Source organism: Mus caroli, unplaced genomic scaffold (genome assembly GCF_978045245.1).
Source record: "Mus caroli unplaced genomic scaffold, Mus_caroli_1 scaffold_1, whole genome shotgun sequence".
In the NCBI taxonomy this organism is placed as follows: domain Eukaryota; kingdom Metazoa; phylum Chordata; class Mammalia; order Rodentia; family Muridae; genus Mus; species Mus caroli.
Window position 1 is genome coordinate 110,778,073 of NW_028227256.1, and position 24,925 is coordinate 110,802,997.

Here is a 24,925-nt window from a genome sequence, read left to right on the forward strand (position 1 = left end):
AAAGTTATTCTAGAGATTGAATCAAAATTTAATCAAGAGAACAGAAGAGATGTCTTTAAGAGGTTTTTAAGACAGATGAGGACATAATTGGTGACCTACTCCTTAACAGCCCTCCCATCAAAATTATTATATTATTTCATTTTGTTGTTGGATTTAAAACTGATTTGGAGAGCTAATTAAGAAACAGAAGTAATAATTGCAAATAGCCTGTATTTCTTGAACTACACCAAGTAGTACAATTTTTCTTAAATATTAAAATATGACAAAATGTATAAGTGCATGCTGTGCAAATAAACAGCTAAATGGCATATTTCTCAATCAATTGCTTACTGATTAGAATTTCCATGTATATTATAACACAGGCAAAGTCAGTCCACCTGGATAACGCTACTGCATACAGTAAAATGCTTGTTAAAATAGGACAAATGTGTTAAGTAAAGCACTATGAGATACAAGAGGACTTTAGACGGATCTCCAGAACTAATGTAAAAAAACCCAAACAACAACAACAGTAACAACAAGCATCTGAATGTAGGGCATGTTCTTATAAATCCATTTCTATAGCAGAGGAGACATTAAGCTGCCTGAGATTTCAATTTTTTAAGTAAACTCCTGGCCATGAGTGAACCTGTCTACAAAAAAAAACCAAGAATAAACATTTCCTGACACCTCCAGCTCCCAGGAGTCTTTATTGAAGTTTGGGCTCCATCTTTACAGCATCATCTATGAGGGCCACTTTATAGGAACTCCAACCCTGCCACTGATTTCCCAGATTCAGATGTTGAAGTGGTTTGGAATGAATGTCCCCCATAGAGTCTTTTATTTGGACAATTGACTCCTACTTGGTGGAGATGTTTTTGAATGTTATGGAACTTTTAAGACACAGTTCCTTTCTAGAAAAAGGGAATGGGCTTTGAGAGTTGATAGATTTGCCATGCTTCCTGCTCTCTGTCTGCTATTTGTGTGTGTGGGGGGGAGGGATGTGGTCTTTCGAATTCCTGATCCTGCTGCCATGGTTTTCAAACCATTGTAAACATCTAGCCTTCTAGAGCTATAATCCAAACTAAGTTCTTCAATAATTTGCTTTTGGTTATGCTATTTTATAAGAATAACACATGAAGGTACTCTGGAATTTTGAATTGGAATGTTGGAATGACCCTCATAGGGTTCATATATTTGAATACTTGGTCTCAAGTTAGTGGAACTGATTGGAAAGCATTAGGATGTGGGTCTTTGTTGGAGACAATATATCACTCCTTGCAGGCTCTGAGATTTCAAAAGACTCCCACTATTCATAGTGTATTCTCTCTGCCTTCTGCTTGTGGATCAAGAAGTGAACTCTCAACACATCTTGTCAATATACCTTTCATCCTCCATAATTGATGCAAATCCTTGGAAACTGGATATCTGATAAAAATACTTTCTTTATATAAGCTGCTGCTCTTGAGTTAGGTTGCTAGGTGGAGGCATAGTTTGGGCCAGTTGGAGTATAGCTGTATTTGCTTCTGTGTGTTGGCTCTGGGTAAAATTTCTTAGGCAGATTGAGAACCAGGGAGCCCTTTCAGTTGGGGATTTCATTCTTCAAATAAGTATGAATCTTCACAAGATAGAATTTTGAATGTGGGCTTTTCCCTCAGGAACCTTTTTCTAATGTCCCAATTTGGCATAGATTTCTCTGCAGTGGTGCCAACTTCTCTTACAATTAAAGTTAAATTTCTTCCCAATTCTCATAGTAAATGTACAGTTGATTTCTCAGCCTAGTAGCACAGACTAGATGCTGTCCTGCCTGGAAATGCTAAAGATAGTAACCCAATGTCTTCAAATTCAAATTCACTCTGATTATCAGGATATGAGCAGAATGTAGACTAACACTTGCCCAAAATCTCACACAAATAGTGCCTATAGCTTTTTTTCTTTCTTTTTTTTTTTTTTTTTTTGACTGATATATACATCTTAGTTCAATAATTGCAGGAATGATTTCTGCAAGCCAAGGCACATTTTTTTTTTTTATCATTGTTCCATCACGGTCCAAGATTATACCCATATGTACACCAAATCCATGACCAGACATTGATTAATATTCAACAGTTGTCTTATTTTTTGCCACCTACAACTTTTCAATTCAGGAATAACCTGAGAAAGCATAGTGTCCAGGTCAGACTGGTCTTATAAGATACTTTCCTTATGCTTAGCCAATTTTCATGTCTTTATGCCAACCTCCCATCACTGTAACTTTAAGTGTTCCCTTTAACTCTATCTTATTTCTGTGTTTTCTCTTCCCATTGCCTCCATTTGATTGTCTGCCAAGCTCAAGGCCTGATGGCCAACTTCCTTGCTACAGAAATTTATGTCAAAACAGACTGTTTGTTCTTGGTTACATGGTCTTTACCTATTTCCAAAGTTCTTAGCAATAAAGAATAAAGGGCAATCTCACTAATTAAGAATATTGAACATATGGATGTGAAGGAGGAGGAAGTACTGAGAAGGGTAAGGAAGAAAATGTTAGTCAGATTTAGTACGAAGGCTAAATAAAGAATATTTTTGGTTGTAATATTTTAAACACCAAGTGACTTTTCTTCTGGTGGATAGTTTCATAATTGTTGGAACACTAAGACAAGTTTATTGAATGAATAACAGCTGTAAAGATGGAAAACTGCTGTTCCTGCCTCTAGTTGGTCACAATAAATCCTCAGGTCTGCTGTCATCTGATGCTGTTACTTTGTTGGTCCACTATTCTCATGGCTGAGTTATGATTAGTAAATTGTGTTCCTATGTGCTCTTTTTATTCCTCCTTCAATGCTAAGGTAGGCTTTGATTGTTATAGGTACGTTTGTCTTTAAAAAGTTCCAAATCACATAAACTCAGTACTCCTTTATGGTGTCTTCAAAAACTGAAAAAAAAATTCAGCTGTCACTAAAGTGAGTTAGAGAGATGGTTTAGTGACTAAGTGAGTATAGTGTTCTTCCAGTTTGGCTCACAACTCCTTTTTAACTAAAGATCCAGGATTCTTGACTTCATCTTCCGACACCCACAGACAATGAATTCATGTGAACAACCTATATAAAAATATTCAAACATGTACATAATTAAAATTAATTACCATTTTTTTAAAAAACAAAATTTACTACTTTCACTCAGGAGATTAGTTGCTGGACAATGTGTTATTTTTATGAGAATACAAGTTTGAATCTTCAGATTCCACTTAAAAGATGGGTTGAATGAATCTAGAGCAAGAATTTGTAAACCTAGGGCTCCTAATGGAGAGAAAAGAACTTGAGGTGAGAAAATCCCAGAAGCTCACAGGCCATTTATCCTAGTATATACAATAGTGAACAAGAAATAAGGGATAAAAAAAAAAAAACTGGAACTTATACCTGAGCTGTTCTCTGACCTCCATGAATACACCATGGCATGCCTGAACCCACTCTCATGCACATGAACATGCACACTCACATACAAGCACAAACAAAGACAAAACACTTACTCCCTGTTAGTTTCCATATAGTCAAGAGAAAGACCCTATACAATTATGAAAGGCAAAATGGTTGATAAATTTTTGTTTTTAAGAAACCATTCCCATAATATTTCAAACTATAGAAGCTCTCATAATGAGATTTTAAAGATACACATTTTACTTTTATAGTAAATGATAAGAACTTTATATTTTTAAATTTTAATTATTAATTAATTCATATTCCAGTCATTGTCTCCCACTCACTCCCCTCTTCCAAAATCCCTCATCCCATGCCTGTTTCCTCTTGTCTGTGAAAGGGTGCTTTTCCCACACCAGGCCTCCCCTTTCCCGGAGCCCCAAGGCTCTCAAGGATTAAATACATCGTCTCTTACTGAGGCCAGACCAGGTAGACCTAAGCTACATGTGTGCTAGGGGCCTAAAATCAGGCTGTGTTTCCTCCTGTTTTGTGGCTCAGTCTCTGGGAGCTCCCTGGAGTCTGGGTTAGTTGAGAGTACTGGTCTTCCTATGGCACCTCTTCCTTTCAGCTTCTTCAGTCCTTCCCCAAATTCAACCATTCAGTCTAATGTTTAGGTATAAGTATTTGCTTCTGTTTCAGTCAGCTGCTGGTAGTTAGATTGCTCTGAGGCCAGCAATCCCAGGCTCACTTCTGTCAGCACACCATAGCATAGTAGTATCAGATTTTGGTGTCCCATCCATCCCCATGAGGTGAACCCAGGTTGGGTCAGTCACTGGGATCTCCTTTCCTTCAGTTTCCATTTTTGTCCCTTCAGTTCTTTTAGACAGAAACAATTCTGGGTAAGGAATTTTGACTGTGAATTTGTAACCCTGTTCCTTCCCGTGAAGGGCTACTACTCTAATGGAGGCAGGTCCTGTGAGTTTCCTTTTCCCAATATTGGGCATTTTGGCTAAAGTCTTCCCCAATGAGTGTCTCACCTCCTGAGTCTCTGTTACTTTCAAGAAGGTACCCCCACATTCCACTCCTGAAGCTTGCCTATTTCAATTTATTCTCTTGGCCCTCTTGTCTTCTCTTCTATCCCCTCCACCCAATATTTTATCTTGTTCCATTTTCCCATTCCCCTTTCCTCTTCTTCCCAGTTACCTTCTCCCTTTACCTCTTGTCATTATTTCTAAGTGTGGTTGAAACATCCTTACTTGGACATTTCCTCTTAATACACTTCTTAAGGTCTCTAGGTTGTGTCCTAGGTATTCTACATATTTTTGCCAGTTACAACTTACCAATGAGTACATACCATGCATATCCTTTTGGGTCTGGCCTACTTCACTCAGGATGATATTTTCTAGTACCACCCATCTGCCTGCAAAATTCATGATGTCCTCATTTTTCATAGCTCAATAGTATTCCATTGTGTAAATGAACCACATTTTTTGTATACATTCTTCCATTGAGGGAGATCTTGGTTGTTTCCAGCTTCTCACCATTTAAATTAAGGCTATGAATGGGGTGGAGCATGTGTCTTTGTGGTATGTTGGAAGATCTTTTGGGTATATGACTAAAAGTGGTATAGCTGGGTCTTCAGGTAGAACAATTTTCAATTTTCTAAGGAACAACCAGATTGGTTTTCAGAGTGGTTGTACCAGTTTGAAGTCCCACCAGCAGTTTCTCATTCCTCACATCCTAGGCAGCATGTTCTCTCACCTGAGTTTTGATCTTAGCCATTTGGAGTGAGGGGAAATCTCAGGGTTGCTTTAATTTGCATTTCTCCGATGAGTAAGGACTTTAGACAATTGTTTAAGTGCTCTCAGTGATTTGAGTTTGTTCTGTTGTAAATTCTCTGTTTAGTTTAGTACCCCAGTTTTAAATTGGGATATTTGGGTTTCAGAGAACCTAATGTATTTATAGAAATGTAAAAGAAGGCAATGGAGGTGGAAGATAAGACATTACATTAAAATCTCTTCATGATGCAGTCTTTCTTGTTGGACACTCTACCAGGTTCCCTTCTAAGTAATAAATACTAGGCATGTGTGATATGTAAAGTTTCACAGTGGAGTTCCTTCAATGATTTTCTTCTTCTTGTCTTCTGGCTTTCACCAAAATCAGTCTTTTATAACAGTTTTCATAAGAGCTTAAAATCCCTAGCCTGCATTATAGCACTCTACAATGTCACCTCAATATCACCTCTTGGCTTACTGGCTATCTTCTTTGAAAATTTATTACCTTGGCTGTCAATCTACTTTTCTCCTCTGATAATAGATTGTTAACTAGTTAAAAAGGTTAGTTAGATGACTATTAGTCATCTAAGACATAAGATACCATAGACAGAATTAAACATTTCTCAGCTGCTCAATTTCTCCAAGAAATGGAGCCAGCTGCTCCCATGGAGTCATACTTCCACTGTAATTCCTCATGAGCACTGCTCTATCAGGCTCATTGATGCATTGTCAGTTCAGACTCCCCACTGAGATGCTATAATGACACTAAAGAGTCAGGCTCAAGCCTAGCTTTTGAGGAATCAGTACTGCTTAATGAGGAAAGAGATGTGAAAATAGCTAAGTAATTAGATGATGACAATACTTTCATTCCTTTAATTCAGTAATTATTTATTGAGCCACCACCTGCTGCTGAACATGGAGCTAAATCATGAACAAAAGCCTGTATAACTCCTGGCACACTGATGGAAGCAATACTTAATCATATCCTATGAAATATGTGTAAAATTGTTATCTGGACAAGCTACAAGAGAAAGATAGGTTGAGAGTGTCATGAAAGTAAACTATGGAAAGAATGGAACAAAGCCAGAATTGTTAGACTAGGGTGTTGGCTTAGTCAGTAGATGAATTTCATGCAAGCATGAGAACACTGAATCAATTACTATGCACCCAGATGAAAAGCCTGACTCCATTCATGAGTGTGCATGCCCACACCCTCATCCACACCCACATCCACACCCCACCCCCACAGGACCAAAATAGATAAAGAAAATCTTAAATTTAGAAAGAAATATGTGAGTTAGCGAGAATTGAGGTGACATTGTAGAGTGCTATAATGCAGGCTAGGGATTTTAAGTCTAGCGGTCCAGGAAGAACCAGGGATACCTAAAGATATACTTTAAATAATCCTTTAGGTAAAGTACCTTTAGATAAATAACTAGGAAATGTTCATTAAGATGCTGTAGAATGAATTCATAGAAGTGGCTCTGAGTATAATATACTTGCTATAAAAACATGGGAGTCGCAGTTTGAATACCCAGAACCCCTGTAAAAAGCTGGTAATAGAGGCATATGCCAGAAATTCAAATTAATTAAGAGAAAGAGACAGGCAAACTCTGTGGTTTACAAGACAGCCAGTCTAGCGGAATCATTGAGCTCTAGGTTCATTAAGACATGTTTCAAAATACAGCATACAGAACGGTAGAATACTTTCAATGAGATTTTGCACCTGTATTCTTGGGTTTGCTGTCTAGATTTCAGATTTTTTATCTAAAATGAAGGTGTTGGCATAAACACTCTCTAAAATTTCTAACTGTATCCTTTACTGTACCTTTTAAAATGAGATACGATGAAACATATGATTTCTTTACAAATTATTGATTTTACTTACTCTTACAGGTTTTCTTTCATATCTAAAAATAGTTAGAATACTTCAAAAAGAATATTTAATGTACAGAAAGTTGTTGACATGAAACAAGGCAAATAAATTGAAACATAATAAAATTATCTATATACAAGATGAGAACATGACTTCATTGATAAAATACTTGTTGTATAAGCATGATGTTTGAGTTTGTATCCCCAACATGTGTGTAAAGATGACACAGTGGCACATGCATGTAATTTTAATGCTGGGAGGACAAAGACATGATGTCTTGTGCTCCAAGGACAGCTGCTCATCTATTTTGAGTTAGAGGCTCAGCACTTGACATATTGGCTGTCTTCACCGAGAATTTATTACCTTGACTGTCATTCTACCTTTTTTCTCTAATAAGAGATGATGGTGATATCTGTATCACATTGTAATATTTTCATAACAATTATAAGAATTAATCAGATTACAAATGTTCCACTTCTAGTATCTTTGTACACACTGGTTTCATTTAGATGCTTCTTTAAACACTGTGACTAGGAGTCTGACAAGGGCAAGGCAGGAAGTACTTGTGTATTTTGGCTCAGAGTTCAAGGGTATAATCCATCATGGTGGGGATGACATAGTGGCAGGAGTGTGAGGAAGCTGGTCACATTTCATCCATAATCTGGACAAGAAATAGAATGAGATAGATGGTAATGGTTAGCTCACTTCCTTCTTTTCATGCAGCTGGACCTAGCCCTTAGTGCTTCCAACTGTCAGGGTAGGTCTTCTCACCTCAATTCACCTGACATAAAGGCCTCCAGCTGTGGTTCGATCAAGATTCTCAATCCTGTCCAGTTGACACTATTAACTACTACAGAATGTACTTAATTAATGCAAAGTTTTGTGCAGTAAATGATTTCCTTTTCCTCTGGAAATACCATACTTCACGTGAGCCGCAATATTCAGAGTGGAGCTTAATAGAAGTCCATGGTTGAAGTGAATAACTACTCAATGTCGAGAAACAAACAGAATTGAAGATTGCTTTCTGTGGGTCAGGGAGTTAGGTTAAATGAAGAATAAGCCAATAAAATGTGAATGCCATTACTGAAGACTAGTGACCTCATGAGCTGGGTAAAGTGCACCCATAGTTGTGCTCTCCAGATAGACTGAAAAACTATTACCCCTTTAAATGCTTTTCCTCTAGCTCCTTTCTCAAGGCTGCAGAATTATAATAGTGCCATGCATATTTCCCAGTAAGCCACAAAGGAAATGCAGTGGAATCATACAGAAAAATGTGAAGGATTCATCATAGTTTATTCCTTTACACGACACACAAAAATTGCCATAATAGTTTATCATCTGTTATATAGTATCATTGACCTTTATAGACATTACACAATCTCCAGATGGTTGCTCACAGCATAGAGGCTATACAATCTTTACACGATCATATGTAGCTATATTTGAAACAGGTGAAACTTCTAGGGGTGTTTAAGTGTTTTGGTTCCCTATATGCATGTTTTTATTGGATATTTTACTTATTTATATTTCATATCCTCTTTCCTGGTTTCCCCTCCAGAAACCACCCATCCGATCCCCCACCCCCCTACTTCTATGAGGGTGTTCCCCCAAACATCCACCCACTCTTACCTCTCCACCTGGACATTCCCCTACACTAGAGCATCAAGACTTCACAAGACGAAGGGCCTCTCCTCCCTTTGATGCAAAACAAGGCCCCATGGGTTGCTCAATGTGTACTCTTTGATTGGTGATTTAGTCCCTGGAAGCTCTGGGGGGTCTTATTGGTTTATATTGTTGTTCCTCCTATGAATTTGCAAACCCTTTCAGCTCCTTCAGTCCATTCTGTAACTCCTTCATTGTGGACCCCATACTCAGTCGAATGGTTGGCTGCCAGCATCACCTCTGTATTTGTCAGGCTCTAGCAGAATCTTTCAGAAGACAGCTATATTGGGCTCCTGACAGCAAGCACTTGTTGGCATCCACAATAGTGTCTGAGTTTGGTGTATGTATATGGGGCGGATCCCCAGGTGGGACAGTCTCCGGATGCCATTTCCTTCTGTCTCTGCTCAACACTTGTCTCATTATTTCCTCCTGTGAGTATCTTGTTCCCCTTCTAAGAAGGATGAAACATCCATACTTTTGTCTTCCTTCTTGAGCTTCATGTTGTCTGTGAATTCTGTCTTGAGTATTCTGAGCTTTGGTGCTAATATCCACTTATCACTGAGTGCATACCATATGTGTTCTTTTGTGATTGGGTTACCTCACACAGGGTGATATTTTCTAGTTCCATCCATTTGCCTAAGAATTTCATGAACTTATCATTTTTAAGAGCTGAGTACTACTCCATTGTGTAAATGCATAACATTTTCTGTATAGATTCCTCTGTTAAAGGGCATCTGGGTTCTTTCCAGCTTCTGGCTATTATAAATAAAGCTGCCATGAGCATAGTGGAGCATGTGTCCTTGTTATATGTTGGAGCATCATTTGGGTATATGTCCAGGGGTGGTATAGCTGGTTCCTCAGGTAGTACTATGTATAATTTTCTGAGGAACTGATAGGCTGATTTCCATAGTGGTTGTACAACCTTGCAATCCCACTAACAACGGAGAATGAGGAACACTTCCTCATTGTTGGAAAGATTGTAAGATGGTATATGCATATTTTTATGTTTGTATTTATGTGAGTGAGTGTGTGTGTGTGTGTGTGTGTGTGTGTGTGTGTGTGTTTATATGTTTCTGGAGATATGTGCCCATGTGGAGGCTAAAGGCCAATGGGCTAATGTCCAGTATCTTCCTTTGTTTTTGTTTTTGTTTGGGGTATAGGATAGAGTATTTTTCAGCACATGGGGAGGGCAGTATTAGAGGCAGAGAAAGGCAGAGAGTGTGAGAGAGTAGAGAAGTAAATGCTGGCCATGACCACATGGAGAAAGGGGAGTAGGGAATGGGGAGAGAGAGGGAGCAAGAGAGAAGAAGGAAAGAGAGAGAGAGAGAGAGAGAGAGAGAGAGAGAGAGAGAGAGAGAGAGAGAGAAGAAGAAGAAGAAGAAGAAGAAGAAGAAGAAGAAGAAGAAGAAGAAGAAGAAGAAGAAGAAGAAGAGAAGAGAAGAGAAGAGAAGAGAAGAGAAGAGAAGAGAAGAGAAGAGAAGAGAAGAGAAGAGAAGAGAAGAGAAGAGAAGAGAGAACTTCCTTAATTGTCCTCTTACTTATTATTTTGAAACAGAGTCTGTCACTTTTCTGGAGCTTTTGAACAGGTTGGGCTGGTCACTCAATAAACCCCCGGTCTTCCAGTGTGTGCCAGCTCAGTGTTGAGTACAGCTAGGTATTGCTGCATTGGATTTTCTATGGCTATTAAGAGAAGTCAGGTTCTCATTTCTACTAAGCATGAGCTTAAGCATGAACTGGATTCCCAGCATGAGTCATCTTGTTCTTCCATCTTCTCTAATGAAATTATCAAATGTTCAGCAAAAGTACCTGGGGGTTTCTCTTTTTAGGATAGAAGACAATGTATAAATAATCATTCCTTGACTTCAGTTTATAGACCTTGTTCTGCTTATGTATGACAGCATGTTTATGCTCCAATCACATTGAGAACTTAAACTTAACAGGCCAAACAATACATACATTGGAAAATGACTAAGCAAAAATCACTACTAACTTCCCTGTCATGAGCAAAATTTACTACTTATTTTACTCCTAGAAAGTCAGCATGAATACATTGAAAATGGTAAATAAAAAACCTAAATAATTTCTGTAATGAGTCTGAAAGGAATGTGTTGTTCACTTATGGGAATTTCATATCCTGTCTCTTTTCACTATTCCCTATCCTTAACTGTTCTCTATATTGTTTTATATATCTTTGTTTTTTCTCAAATAAAGTCACCCTTTTCTTCCTTCTTTTCATGTTTGATGCATTTCCTCTTTGATGAAGAGATAAGTGAACAACAGCAAAACAAATAAATAAAGAAACAAACAAACAAAACACACACTTGTGCTGAAGACATGGGTATAAATAAAGTTCTTGCTCTGACAGAACAAGAAACTGAGTTCGATCCCCAAGATTCATAAGGCAAAATAAAACTTGGTGGCAATAGTGGCGAGACTGTTTCAATACTGGCATGCTTGTATAAGAGTACCCAACAGCTTCACCTGTGGCTTTAAATGCTGTTCCACCCCAGAGGGGATTCTTTTATTTTATTTTATTTATTTATTTTTTTAGTATATTTTTTAATTGTAGACCTTGTCAAAAGCCTGTGGCTTTAGAGATCTTAAATCTTGTGACATACTACTCCTGTCTTATTAAATGGATATGATACACTTGTGAAAATAAATTGCAGTGTTTTTAACTGAGAGTGTTCACTTGTTAAATAGAAAGTTTTAACTAAGTATAAGACAAAATTAAAGGTGTGTGACGTACTAATCACATACCACTTGTGTGTGACTGATTCAGTATTTAGTTAATAATATTTAATAACTGCAGACTTTTCTCACAGAATATAACAATGCATGGTGGAACATGATTCTGATTGCCTGTATATGAACCTAGATTCTCTGGCATTCTTAAGCCTGAGTAGAACAGTGAAGACCAAGCCCTGAAGTCAGCACCCATCCCTCTCTGCTGCTGACTGCTTGTGTGCATTTGACTCAGCTCTTTGACACTATGCAGACTTCATCACAGAAATAGGCTAATCACTAGACATATTGCATTACACTACAGTTTTAATTCAACTCAATACATTCAAGTATGTGGAGGAGAGACTGAATGCTTGTTAGTAGTCTGGGTATACATTGGAGGGACTTTGAATATAATAGAAAGTTAGAGTTTCCTTTGATAACAGGATGATTTTGTCTTAGAAGACATTTCAGGTGATACCAGGCCAATCAACAAGGAGACAAACAAATCTTCACTTGCACTTCTTGGAAATTAAGAGCTCCTTTAGATTATGAATATGAATAGTTTGGCAATGGTCACCAGATACATTAAATGATTAGATGAATAAAAAATAGCTAAAAGATCCAATTTACTTAATACCCCAAGGTAACACTTCAGTGAGTCAGAGTTGCAGTACCAGGCAGGGTCTCAATTCAGAGAACAAGTGGTTGAACAAAGAAAAAACCACCAAATTCTTCTGTAATCTTGCCAGAATCACTCAGAGACCAGGCATGTGAGTTTTCCTCCTTTATGAGTGCAAGCAGGATGCATTCTCACTAAGTCGAAAGATAACAACAGAAAGGACACTCAGTAGAGGGAAGGTTTTGTAGGTGTTTTCAATTAAATTTCAATGGTTTACTGATGTAATTGCTTATTTAATTTCTTTCCTTGGAACCTATTAAAGAAAAACACTACAGAGTGACACAAACATTCTATGACACCAGGAACCTGTGAAATAAACTGAAAAAAGGAATGCATCTACAAATAGCTTCATTTGCATTTTAAATTAATTTAATTTTTAAAAAATTTGTTCTATTTCAATGGGGAATTTGCAGTTGAATACTCTGAAAGAAAAAGAAAATTGACATTCTTTATCTGTCACAATGAAAACATGGCCAATTTTGTTCCTATGCATCTATGTCTCCAACACTTGTGTCATCCAAGATTATGTACCCTATATCATGGATACTCAGCTATTCTTATGCCTACCCTAAGAGTATTCTATTTGTTTGACTCTTCAGTAGATTTTTGTACTAAAAATTCTCTCCATTCATTTTGTACTAATAACTCTCTAATACATTTCCACTACACTTTAGTGAAATACATCTGAATGTATCTCTGTTTTGTGTCTGCCTTTTGTCAATACCCTATCCTTAGTGGAGCTTCCTGTCATTCTGATACTGAAGAGCCTATATAAAATGCCAAGAAAGAAAGAAAGAAAGAAAGAAAGAAAGAAAGAAAGAAAGAAAGAAAGAAAGAAAGAAAGAGAGAAAGTCCTGCTATGTAATGGCTACTGCACTGCACAGTTGAGGTTTGTCATCACTTAGTGAAGAAAAATATTTTAATATTTTTAATATTAATATTTTAATATTTGTCTCTATTTAAATGTATCCTAATTTTGAATTTAGAGATCACAATCCACTTTGAAGTTTAAGAAACATAGCTTCTAACAGACAATATTTTAATAATTTTCATTTATCCCTCATTGTCTGTTCAATTTGTTGCCACAGATCTTCATAAAATTGATAAGTATTCATTAGCAATGATTGTCTTAGAATTTTGAATTTTATTTTTCTTTAAAAAATATGGAAAGATATGTTAGAATGTGCTTGTTACTCCAGGTCCTCAGGATGCTGAGGCAGGAGGATTGCAAGTTTTGGACTAGCTTTGGAACCTTTTAAAACCATATCATAAAAACTAAATAAATATACAAAAAAAGGATAATTTGATAAAGAGCTGTTAGCAACCATGTTTTGACCAGTGGATGACCTTACATGTGCATAAAGATATTGTATTTATAGGTTGAGTTTCTATTTCATGTTTTATGGAAATAAAAGTTTTTAAGTTCAAAAATTAAACGATGACTGGATCAATATATACATATTATTAAACTAATAACATATTATAAATTAATGACCCTGTCTTATCTGAAGATTTAAGATAATTTCAGTTAAAAACTAGTCCTGCATAATTATTGTGGCAATTTTGTCTTCTCCATGTTCAGTGCCTAATCCTCATGAGGAATAACAACTGAGCATGGGTCCTACACATGTGTACAAAATTACACATGTGGGCAAGTGAGGAAGTACAGCACTTTACAGGGTGTTCTGCAGATGCCTAACAACCTGCACATGCCTGAGTTCCATTCTTACACATACCAAGAAAGAAGAGAAAGTGCTCTTGAAGAAAGGTTTTCTCTTCACTATTCTGGTCTCATATAGGCTCACAGATACTTGTCAGCCAACCAGGGAGCCCATATGTGTCTGACCTAGGCCCTCCACACATATGGTACAGTTGTGTAGTATTCTTGTGAGACTCATAACAGTGAGGGCAGAGTCTATTTCTGAATCTGCTGACTTTCTTTGGGACCCTTTCCTACAACAGGACTGCCTAGTCTTAATAGGAAAGGAAGAACTTTAATCTTATTGCAAGTTAGTATGCCAAGGCTGGTTGATATTCATGGGAATCCTGCCCTTCTCTGAACAGAAAAGTAGACGGAGTTGATGGAGGAAGGGGAGTCTAGGAGGAGAGGGGAAAAACTGTGCATATATATAACACATATACACACATATATATTATACACATATATACATATATATTATACACACATGTATATAATACACACATATACACACACACAAACACACACACATATATATATTTGTATGTACATGTAAATATACATACAATATGTATATATATTTGTATGTACATGTAAATATACATACAAGAGATTTCCTATCCGTTCCAGCTAGTTTTGGTTTGATATTTATTTTGTGAAATGTTCGAATACCCATCCCTGCCTGTATCTTTGTTCCAGTATGCTGAGAATACTTTTTACCTTACTTTCATCCTAAGGTAATGTCTGCTTTTGATAGTGAAATATGTTTCTTAGAGGGTAAAAAGGATGATTCTTGTTTTTAGTTCTGGTCTATTAGTTTGTTTCTTTATTGGAGAAGTAAAACTATTAATATTGAGAGTTACTGAACAAATGGGATTATATATTTCTTAGACTTTTTGGGTGTGTTTATTCTCTTTAAATTGAGGTAGTCCTAATACCTTTTTCAGAGATGTTTTGCAGAAATTCCTCATATCTGTTTTATCATAATTTTTGTTTTGTTTTGTTTTGTTTTGTTTTGTTTTGTTTTGTTTTGTTTTGTTTTGTTTTGTTTTGTTTTGTTTTGTTTTGTTGAGACAGGGTTTCTCTGTATAGTCCTGGCTATCCTGGAACTCACTCTGTAGACCAGGCTGGCCTTGAACTCAGAAATCTGCCTGCCTCTGCCTCCTGAGTGCTGGGATTAAAGGCGTGCGCCACCACACCAGCATATAATTTTTTTTCTTCCTTAAATTATGCTTGATAACTTTTCTTGGGTCAAGTAGTTTGGGGTGGCATTTTTGGATTTTTAGGATGTGTACAATACTATTTTGTCTCTTCTGACTTCCAACAACTCCACTAAAAAGCCAGGTATTAATCTGATGGACCTTTATATGTTAGTTGGCCTTTTTCTCTTTTCTCTTTTAATATTTGTTCTTTAATTTTTACATTTAATGTTTTAACTATTCTGTGACAAAGGAAGTTAATATTCTACTCATGCTAACTTTTTTGTTCTCTGTGCCTCTTAGCCTCTAAGAAAAGACATGTCTTTTCTTATATTTGGAATTTTTTTTTTCAGAGCTGAGGACTGAACCTAGGGCCTTGTACTTGCTAGGCAAGTGCTCTATCACTGAGCTAAATCCCAACCCCCTGGAAAAATTTTAATGTGATTTTATTGAAAACAATTTCTGCTCCTTTGACTTTGATTTTTCTTTCTTTAAATATATTCATCATAGGTCTATTATTTTTTAATTAATTCTGCTGACCACATTTTGCCCTCTATCCTTTCCTCTTAGTACCTTCCCCAACTTTTCTTTTGCCTTCGATTCATCTACTCCTTCCCTGCTTCCATTCAGAAAAAGTTCAGAACTCCCATAAATATTAATCAAACAAGGCATATCAAGGTGCATTTAAATTAGACACCTCCCCTCATATTATGCCTGGATGACCCAACTAGTATGAGGAAACAGTCCCAAAAGGCAGGAAGATTCAGAGACATCTTCAGAGACATCTCCTCCTACCACTGTTAGGGGTCCAAAGATAAGACAAATGTGTACAACTGAAATAATGACTAATAATATTGTGTTATATTCATAGATTGGTACCTAACCCAATTGTCCTGAGAGAGGCTTCATTCTAAAAGTGATGGAAACAGATGAAGAATCCCATAGCCAAAATTTAGCCAGCGTTTGGGAAATCCTGTTGAAGATGGGGGAGGAAGTATTTAAGAACCTACATAGGTCAAGTATACCACCAGAAAAATCACAAAATAAACAAACCTGGACTTACAGGGACTCACTGAGACTGAACCAAATATTAGGGAGCTTGCATGGGTTTTAACAAGGCCCCCCTCTATATATGTTATAATTGTATAGCTTGGTGTTTTTGTGGTAATCCTACCAGAGGGAATGGGGATGTTTGTGATTCTTTTGCCTGATTTTGGGATACTTATCCTCCTACTGGGTTTCTTTGTTTAGCCTTAATATTAGGGGAGGTGCCTACCCTTATTAAAACTTGATATTCAATATTTGGTTGATATTCCTCAGAAACTTTCCAATTTCAAATTAAGGTGTGTGTGTGTGTGTGTTTGTGTGTATGTGTACCTGTGTTATAAATACACCTTTGATTATAAATATGCAATTTTTTTTCCAATGGAGAAATCTCTTTTTTTAATTTTTAATATTTTTTATTACATATTTTCCTCAATTACATTTCCAATGCTATCCCAAAAGTCCCCAATAGTGCCCCCCACTTCCCTACCCACCCATTCCCATTCTTTTGGCCCTGGCATCCCCCTATATTGGGGCATATAAAGTTTGCAAGTCCAATGGGCCTCTCTTTCCAGTGATGGCCGACTAGGCCATCTTTCCATACTTACGCAGCTAGAGACAAGAGCTCCAGGGTACTGGTTAGTACATCATGTTATTCCAACAATAGGGTTGCAGATCCCTTTAGCTCCTTGGGTACTTTCTCTAGCTTCTCCATTGGGAGCCCTGTGATACATCCAATAGCTGACTGTGAGCATCCACTCTTGTGTTTGCTAGTCCCCGGCATCGTCTCACAAGAGACAGCTATATTTGGGTCCTTTCAGCAAAATCTTGCTAGTGTATGCAATGGTGTCAGCGTTTAGTAGCTGATTATGGGATGGATCCCTGGATACGGCAGTCTCTAGATGGTTCATTCTTTCATCACAGCTCCAAACTTTGTCTCTGTAACTCATTCCATGGGTGTTTTGTTCCTAATTCTAAGAAGGGGCACAGTGTCCACACTTTGGTCTTCATTCTTCTTGAGTTTCATGCGTTTAGCAAATTGTATCTTATATCTTGGGTATCCTAAGTTTTGGGCTAATATCCACTTATCAGTGAATACATATTGTGTGAGTTCCTTTGTGATTGTGTTACCTCACTCAAGATGATGCCCTCCAGGTCCATCCAGTTGACTAGGAATTTCATAAATTCATTCTTTTTAATAGCTGAGTAGTACTCCATTGTGTAAATGTACCATAATTTCTGTATCCATTCCTCTGTTGAGGGACATCTGGGTTCTTTCCAGCTTCTGGCTATTATAAATAGGGCTGATATGAACATAGTGGAGCATGTGTCCTTCTTACCTGTTGGGACATCTTCTGGATATATGCCCAAGAGAGGTATTGCAGGATCCTCCAGTAGTACTATGTCCTATTTTCTGAGGAACCACCAGACTGATTTCCAGAGTGGTTGTACAAGCTTGCAATCCCACCAACAATGGAGGAGTGTTCCTCTATCTCCATATCCTCGCCAGCATCTGCTGTCACCTGAATTTTTTATCTTAGCCATTCTGACTGGTGTGAGGTGGAATCTCAGGGTTGTTTTGATTTGCATTTTCCTGATGATTAAGGATGTTGAACTTTTTTTCAGGTGCTTCTCTGCCATTCGGTATTCCTAAGGTGAGAATTCTTTGTTCAGTTCTGAGCCCCATTTTTTAATGGGTTTATTTGACTTTCTGGAGTCCACCTTCTTGAGTTCTTTTTATATATTGGATATTAGCCCCTTATCTGATTTAGGATAGGTAAAGATCCTTTCCCAATCTGTTGGTGGTTTTTTTGTCTTATTGATGGTGTCTTTTGCCTTGCAGAAGCTTTGCAGTTTCATGAGGTCCCACTTGTCAATTCTCGATCTTACAGCACAAGCCATTGCTGTTGTATTCAAGAATTTTTCCCGTGTGCCCATATCTTCAAGGCTTTTCCCCACTTTCTCCTCTATAAGTTTCAGTGTCTCTGGTTTTATGTGAAGTTCCTTGATCCACTTAGACTTGACCATAGTACAAGGAGATAGGAATGGATCAATTCGCATTCTTCTACATGTTAACGACCAGTTGTGCCAGCACCATTTGTTGAAAATGCTGTCTTTCTTCCACTGAATGTTTTTAGCTCCCTTGTCGAAGATCAAGTGACCGAAGGTGTGTGGGTTCATTTCTGGGTCTTCAATTCTATTCCATTGGTCTATTTGTCTGTCACTATCCCAGTACCACGCAGTTTTTATCACAATTGCTCTGTAGTAAAGCTTTAGTTCCGGCATGGTGATTCCACCAGAGGTTCTTTTATCCTTGAGAAGAGTTTTTTCTCTCCTAAGTTTTTTGTTATTCCAGATGAATTTTCAGATTGCACTTTCTAATTCGTTGAAGAATTGAGTTGGAATTTTGATGGGGATTGCATTGAATCCGTACATTGCTTTTGGAAATATAGCCATTTTTACAATGTTGATCCTGCCAATCCATGAGCATGGGAGATCTTTCCATCTTCTGAGATCTTCTATAATTTCTTTCTTCAGAGACTTGAAATTTTTATTATACAGATCTTTCACTCCTTAGTTAGAGTCACGCCAAGATATTTTATATTATTTGTGACTATTGAGAAGGGTGTTGTTTCCCTAATTTCTTTCTCAGCCTGTTTATTCTTTGTGTAGAGAAAGGCCATTGATTTGTTTGAGTTAATTTTATATCCAGCTACTTCAACAAATCTGTTTATCAGGTTTAGGAGTTCTCTGGTGGAATATTTAGGGTCACTTATATATACTATCATATCTTCTGCAAAAAGTGATATTTTGACTTCATCTTTTCCAATTTGTATCCCTTTGTTCTCCTTTTGTTGTCGAATTGCTCTGGCTAGGACTTCAAATACAATGTTGAATAGGTATGGAGAAAGTGGACAGCCTTGTCTAGTCCCTGATTTTAGAGGGATTGCTTCAAGCTTCTCACCATTTACTTTGATGTTGGCTACTGGTTTGCTGTATATTGCTTTAATCATGGTTAGGTATGGGCCTTGAATTCCTGATCTTTCCAGGACTTTTATCACGAATGGGTGTTGGATCTTGTCAAATGCTTTTTCCGCATCTAACGCGATGACCATGTGGTTTTTGTCTTTGAGTTTGTTTATATACTGGATTACATTGATGGATTTCCGTATATTGAACCATCCCTGCATCCCTGGGATGAAACCTACTTGGTCAGGATGGATGATTGTTTTGATGTGTTCTTGGATTCGGTTAGCAAGAACTTTATTGAGGATTTTTGCATCAATATTCATAAGGGATATTGGTCTGAAGTTTTCTATCTTTGTTGGGTCTTTTTGTGGTTTAGGTATCAGAGTAATTGTGGCTTCATAGAATGAGTTGGGTAGAGTTCCTTCTGTTTCTATTTTGTGGAATAGTTTGTGAAGAACTGGGATTAGATCTTCTTTGAAGGTCTGATAGAACTCTGCACTAAACCCATCTGGTCCTGGGCTTTTCTTGGTTGGGAGACTATTAATGACTGCTTCTATTTCTTTGGGGGATACAGGGCTGTTTAGATCACTAACCTGATCTTGATTCAACTTTGGTACCTGGTATCTGTCTAGGAACTTCTCCGTTTCATCCAGGTTCTCCAGTTTTGTTGAATACAGCCTTTGGTAGAAGGATCTGATGGTGTTTTGGATTTCTTCAGGATCTGTTGTTATGTCTCCTTTTTCATTTCTGATTTTGTTAATTAGGATGCTTTCCCTGTGCCCTCTAGTGGGTCTGGCTAAGGGTTTATCTATCTTGTTGATTTTCTCAAAGAACCAGCTCCTTGATTGGTTGATTCTTTGAATAGTTCTTCTTGTTTCCACTTGGTTGATTTCGCCCCTGAGTTTGATTATTTACTGCCATCTACTCCTCTTTGGTGAATTTGCTTCCTTTTGTTCTAGTGCTTTTAGGTGTGTTGTCAAGCTGCTAATGTGTGCTCTCTCTAGTTTTTTTTTTTTTTTTTTTTTTTTTTTTTTTTTTTTTTTTTTTTTTTGAGGCACTCAGAGCTATGAGTTTTCCTCTTAGAAATGCTTTCAATGTGTCCCATAAGTTTGGGTATGTTGTGGCTTCATTTTCATTGAACTCTAAAAAGTCCTTAATTTCTTTCTTTATTCCTTCCTTGACCAAGGTATCATTGAGAAGAGTGTTGTTCAGTTTCCACGTGAATGTTGGCTTTCTATTATTTATTTTGTTATTGAAGATCAGCCTTAGTCCATGGTGATCTGATAGGATGCATGGGACAATTTCAATATTTTTGTATCTGTTGAGGCCTGTTTTCTGACCAATTATGTGGTCAATTTTGGAGAAGGTACCATGAGGTGCTGAGAAGAAGGTATATCCTTTTGTTTTAGGATAGAATGTTCTGTAGATATCTGCCAGATCCATTTGATTCATAACTTCTGTTAGTTTCACTGTGTCCCTGTTTAGTTTCTGTTTCCATGATCTGTCCATTGGTGAAAGTGGTGGGTTGAAGTTTCCCATTATTATTGTATGAGGTGCAATGTGTGCTTTGAGCTTTACTAAAGTTTCTTTAATGAATGTGGCTGCCTTTGTATTTGGAGCACAGATATTCAGGAATTGATAGTTCCTCTTGGAGGATTTTACTTTTGATGAGTATGAAGTGTCCCTCCCTGTCTTTTTTGATGCCTTGGGGTTGGAAGTCAATCTTATCAGATATTAGAATGGCTACTCCAGCTTGTTTCTTCATACCATTTGCTTGGAAAATTGTTTTCCAGCCTTTCATTCTGAGGTAGTGTCTATCTTTTTCTCTGAGATGAGTTTCCTGTAAGCAGCAAAATGTTGGGTCTTGTTTGTGTAGCCAGTTTGTTAGTCCATGTCTTTTTATCAGGGAGTTGAGTCCATTGATATTAAAAGATATTAAGGAAAAGTAATTGTTGTTTCCTGTTATTTTTGTTTTTAAAGTTGGCATTCTGTTTTTGTGGCTGTCTTCTTTTAGGTTTGTTGAGGGATCACCTTCTTGTTTTTTCTAGGGCGTGGTTCCCGTCCTTGTATTGGTTTTTTTCTGTTATTATCCTTTGAAGGGCTGGATTCGTGGAGAGATAATGTGTGAATTTGGTTTTGTTGTGGAATACTTTGGTTTCTCCATCTATGTTAATTGAGAGTTTGGCTGGGTATAGTAGCCTGGGCTGGAATTTGTGTTCTTTTAGTGTCTGTATAACATCTGTCCAGGATCTTCTGGCTTTCATAGTCTCTGGTGAAAAATCTGGTGTAATTCTGATAGGCTTGCCTTTATATGTTACTTGGTCTTTTTCTCTTACTGCTTTTAGTATTCTATTTTTATTTAGTGCATTTGTGGTTCTGATTATTATGTGTTGGGAGGTATTTCTTTTCTGGTTCAGTCTATTTGGAGTTCTGTAGGCTTCTTGTATGTTCATGGGCATCTCTTTCTTTAGATTTGGGAAGTTTTCTTCTATAATTTTGTTGAAGATGTTTGCTGGTCCTTTGAGTTGAAAATCTTCATTCTCATCCACTCCTATTATCCATAGGTTTGGTCTTCTCATTGTGTCCTGTATTTCTTGGAAGTTTTAGTTAGGAATTTTTTGCGTTTTACATTTTCCTTGATTGTTGTGCCGATGTTCTCTATGGAATCTTCTGCACCTGAGATTCTCTCTTCCATCTCTTGTATTCTGTTGCTGATGCTCGTATCTATGGTTCCAGATTTCTTTCCTAGGGTTTCTATCTCCAGTGTTGCCTCATTTTGGGTTTTCTTTATTGTGTCTACTTCCCTTTTTAGGTCTAGTATGGTTTTGTTCATTTCCATCATCTGTTTGGATGTGTTTTCCTGTTTTTCTTTAAGGACTTCTACCTGTTTGATTGTGTTATCCTGTTTTTCTTTAAGGACTTGTAACTCTTTAGCCATGTTCTCCTGTAATTCTTTAAGTGAGTTATTAAAGTCCTTCTTGATGTCCTCTACCATCATCATGAGATATGCTTTTATATCCGTGTCTAGCTTTTCCGGTGTGTTGGGGTGCCCTGGACTGGGAGAAGTGGGAGTGCTGGGTTCTGATGATGGTGAGTGGTCTTGGTTTCTGTTAGTAAGATGATTACATTTACCTTTCGCCATCTGGTAATCTCTGGGGTTAGTTGTTATCATTGTCACTGTTTAAAGATTGGAGCAGACTCTGTGTTCCACTCACCCGAAGTCTCAAAATCCTGTGGCAGGTGTCATGGGAAGCTGGCGGGTGTCAGCCGACCCTGTGCTCTAGCTACCCAGGTGCTGGTTAGACCGGAAGAGGTCTGTGGCCCTACTCAGGCCGGTTTTCTGCTTCCCTAACTAATGCAGTCTCAGGTCCCGCGTGCAATTGGATTGGAGCAGAAGCTGTGTTCCACTCACCAGAAGTCTTAAGATCCTGTGGCGGGTGTTGTGGGTAGCTGGCGAGTGTCAGCCGCCCCTGCGCCCTAGCTACCCCGGTGCTGTTCTGACTGGAAGAGGCTTGTGGCCCTACTCAGGCCGGATTTCTGCCTCCCCAACCAAAGCAGTTTCAGGTCCCGCATGATTGGACTGGAGCAGAAGCTGTGTTCCACTCACCAGAAGTCTCAAAATCCTGTGGCGGGGGTCGTGGGTAGCTGGAGGGTGTCAGCCGACCCTGTGCTCTAGCTACCCCGGTGCTGGTCAGGCCGGAAGCGGCCTGTGGCCCTTCTCAGGCTGGTTTTCTGCTTCCCTAACTAATGCAGTCTCAGGTCCCACGCACAATTGGATTGGAGCAGAAGCTGTATTCCTCTCACCAGAAGTCTTAATATCCTGTGGCGGGGGTTGTGGGTAGTTGGCAAGTGTCAGCCGACCCTGGGCCCTAGCTACCCCGGTGCTATTCTGACCGGAAGAGGCTTGTGGCCCTACTCAGGCCGGATTTCTGCCTCCCCAGCCAAAGCAGTCTCAGGTCCTGCGTGATTGGACTGAAGCAGAAGCTGTGTTCCACTCACCAGAAGTCTCAAAATCCTGTGGTGGGTGTTGTGTGTAGCTGGCGGGTGTCAGCCAACCGTATGCTCTAGCTACCCCGGTGCTGGTCAGGCTGGAAGCGGCCTGTGGCCCTTCTCAGGCTGGTTTTCTGCTTCCCTAACTAATGCAGTCTCAGGTCCCGCATGCAATTGGATTGGAGCAGAAGCTGTGTTCCACTCACCAGAAGTCTTAAGATCCTGTGGTGGGTGGGTGTTGTAGGTAGTTGGCAAGTGTCAGCTGACCCTGCCTCCTAGGTACCCCGGTGCTGTTCTGACCGGAAGAGCCAATATGCAATTCTTCTAACTCATTTTTTGCCAAATTAGTTTTCATTTATTAATATATTTATAATGGACCATCAATCCTGATCTGATGTTGAGACTTCATTTAAACATCACTCCAAAGTTTTGTTTATAGTGTGCATTGTTCTTGACTTCTATATTACTTGTTTATTGACAGCTACCTCAGGAGAAGTTGCATCACTGTGTTTCCTGAGATTTTATTTCCCCTCATACAATCCTATGCTGGGCTATCCACTCTCATATTGACATTGTGAATTAGCATTGCCTCAAAAAAGAAAGTTTCATATTTTCATTTGAAAACAACTTTTTTTAAGTTGGGGACCTGGCTCAATGATAGAGTTCTTATCTAGGATACAGGGATTCCTGAGTGTGATTCCCAGCATTCTGTAAAGTTGGTATAGTGGCCCATGCCTATAATTCCATTGTTCAGGAAGTGAAGATAGGGAAATCAGGAGATCAAAACCATCGTTGCCCCAGAAACAAAAACAAAACCGAACTGAAACAAAACAAAAGAAAGCAAAATGTAGTACTTTCATAAAAACATAAATGAAAAGAAATTTCAATTATGTAAAGGGAAGCAGATTGGTTAGTTGGGAAAGTTGAATGGTCTAGCTAGAAACCTAGTACAATGGAAATTCCCAGGAATCTACAAGGGTGACCCCCAAGTTAAGACTCCTATCAATGGGAGATATGGAGCATGAGTTGACCATTTCCTCTGACCACACAAGGTTTCTAGTACAGAGAATAGAACACTAACTCAGCACCATAACCTTTGACCTTCACTTTTTCCTGCTTACAAGATATGCTGGTACAAGAGTGGCATACAAATTTGTGGGAGTGAGAAAACAATGAATTGTCAAGCCTGAAACCCTTGCCACAAGAGAGAGTACATGCTGACACTGGTTGGAAGGCCAGGACCCAGAGGATAGATAGAACCAAATACAACTAGCAAAAATAAATTACTAATGATATCCTGATATACTCATATTTTGGTGGCTGACCCAATTGTCATCAGCAATGCTTCATTTATCAACTGATGGAAACTGATTCAGAGAACCACTGTCAAACATTAAGCAGCACTTTAAGGGAAATTCTATTGATGAAGGGAAGGAAGGATTTCAGTACACAGGTCAAGAACACCACAAGAAAACCTATAGAATCAACTAACCTATGTTAATAGTGGCACACAGAGACTGAAAAAAACAAAAAAGAAGATCCTGCATGGGATTTACCTAGGCCCACTGAATATATGTTATATATATCTGGTCTTAGGCTATGTCACAGATTTCCCTATGAGTTTTATTTCTTTTTAGAAGTATATTTAATATTTTCATGACTAATCTACTTTGTCTTCTAGACCTAGTATTCCTTCAACTTGATCCAAATTACCGATGATATCTTTTAATGAACGATTTTTTTTTTTTACTTCATGAGTTTTAATTTTAAGATTTATTTCATTTTGGCTTTTATTCAGAGATTCCATCTCTTTATTATATTTCATTTGCATATTTTCAACAATTGTTTTCATTACTTTATTCAAGTCTTTGATTTTAGTGATTTTTGTTTTTTGTTTTTGTTTGTTTTGTTTTTTTGCCCTCTTTTGGGCATT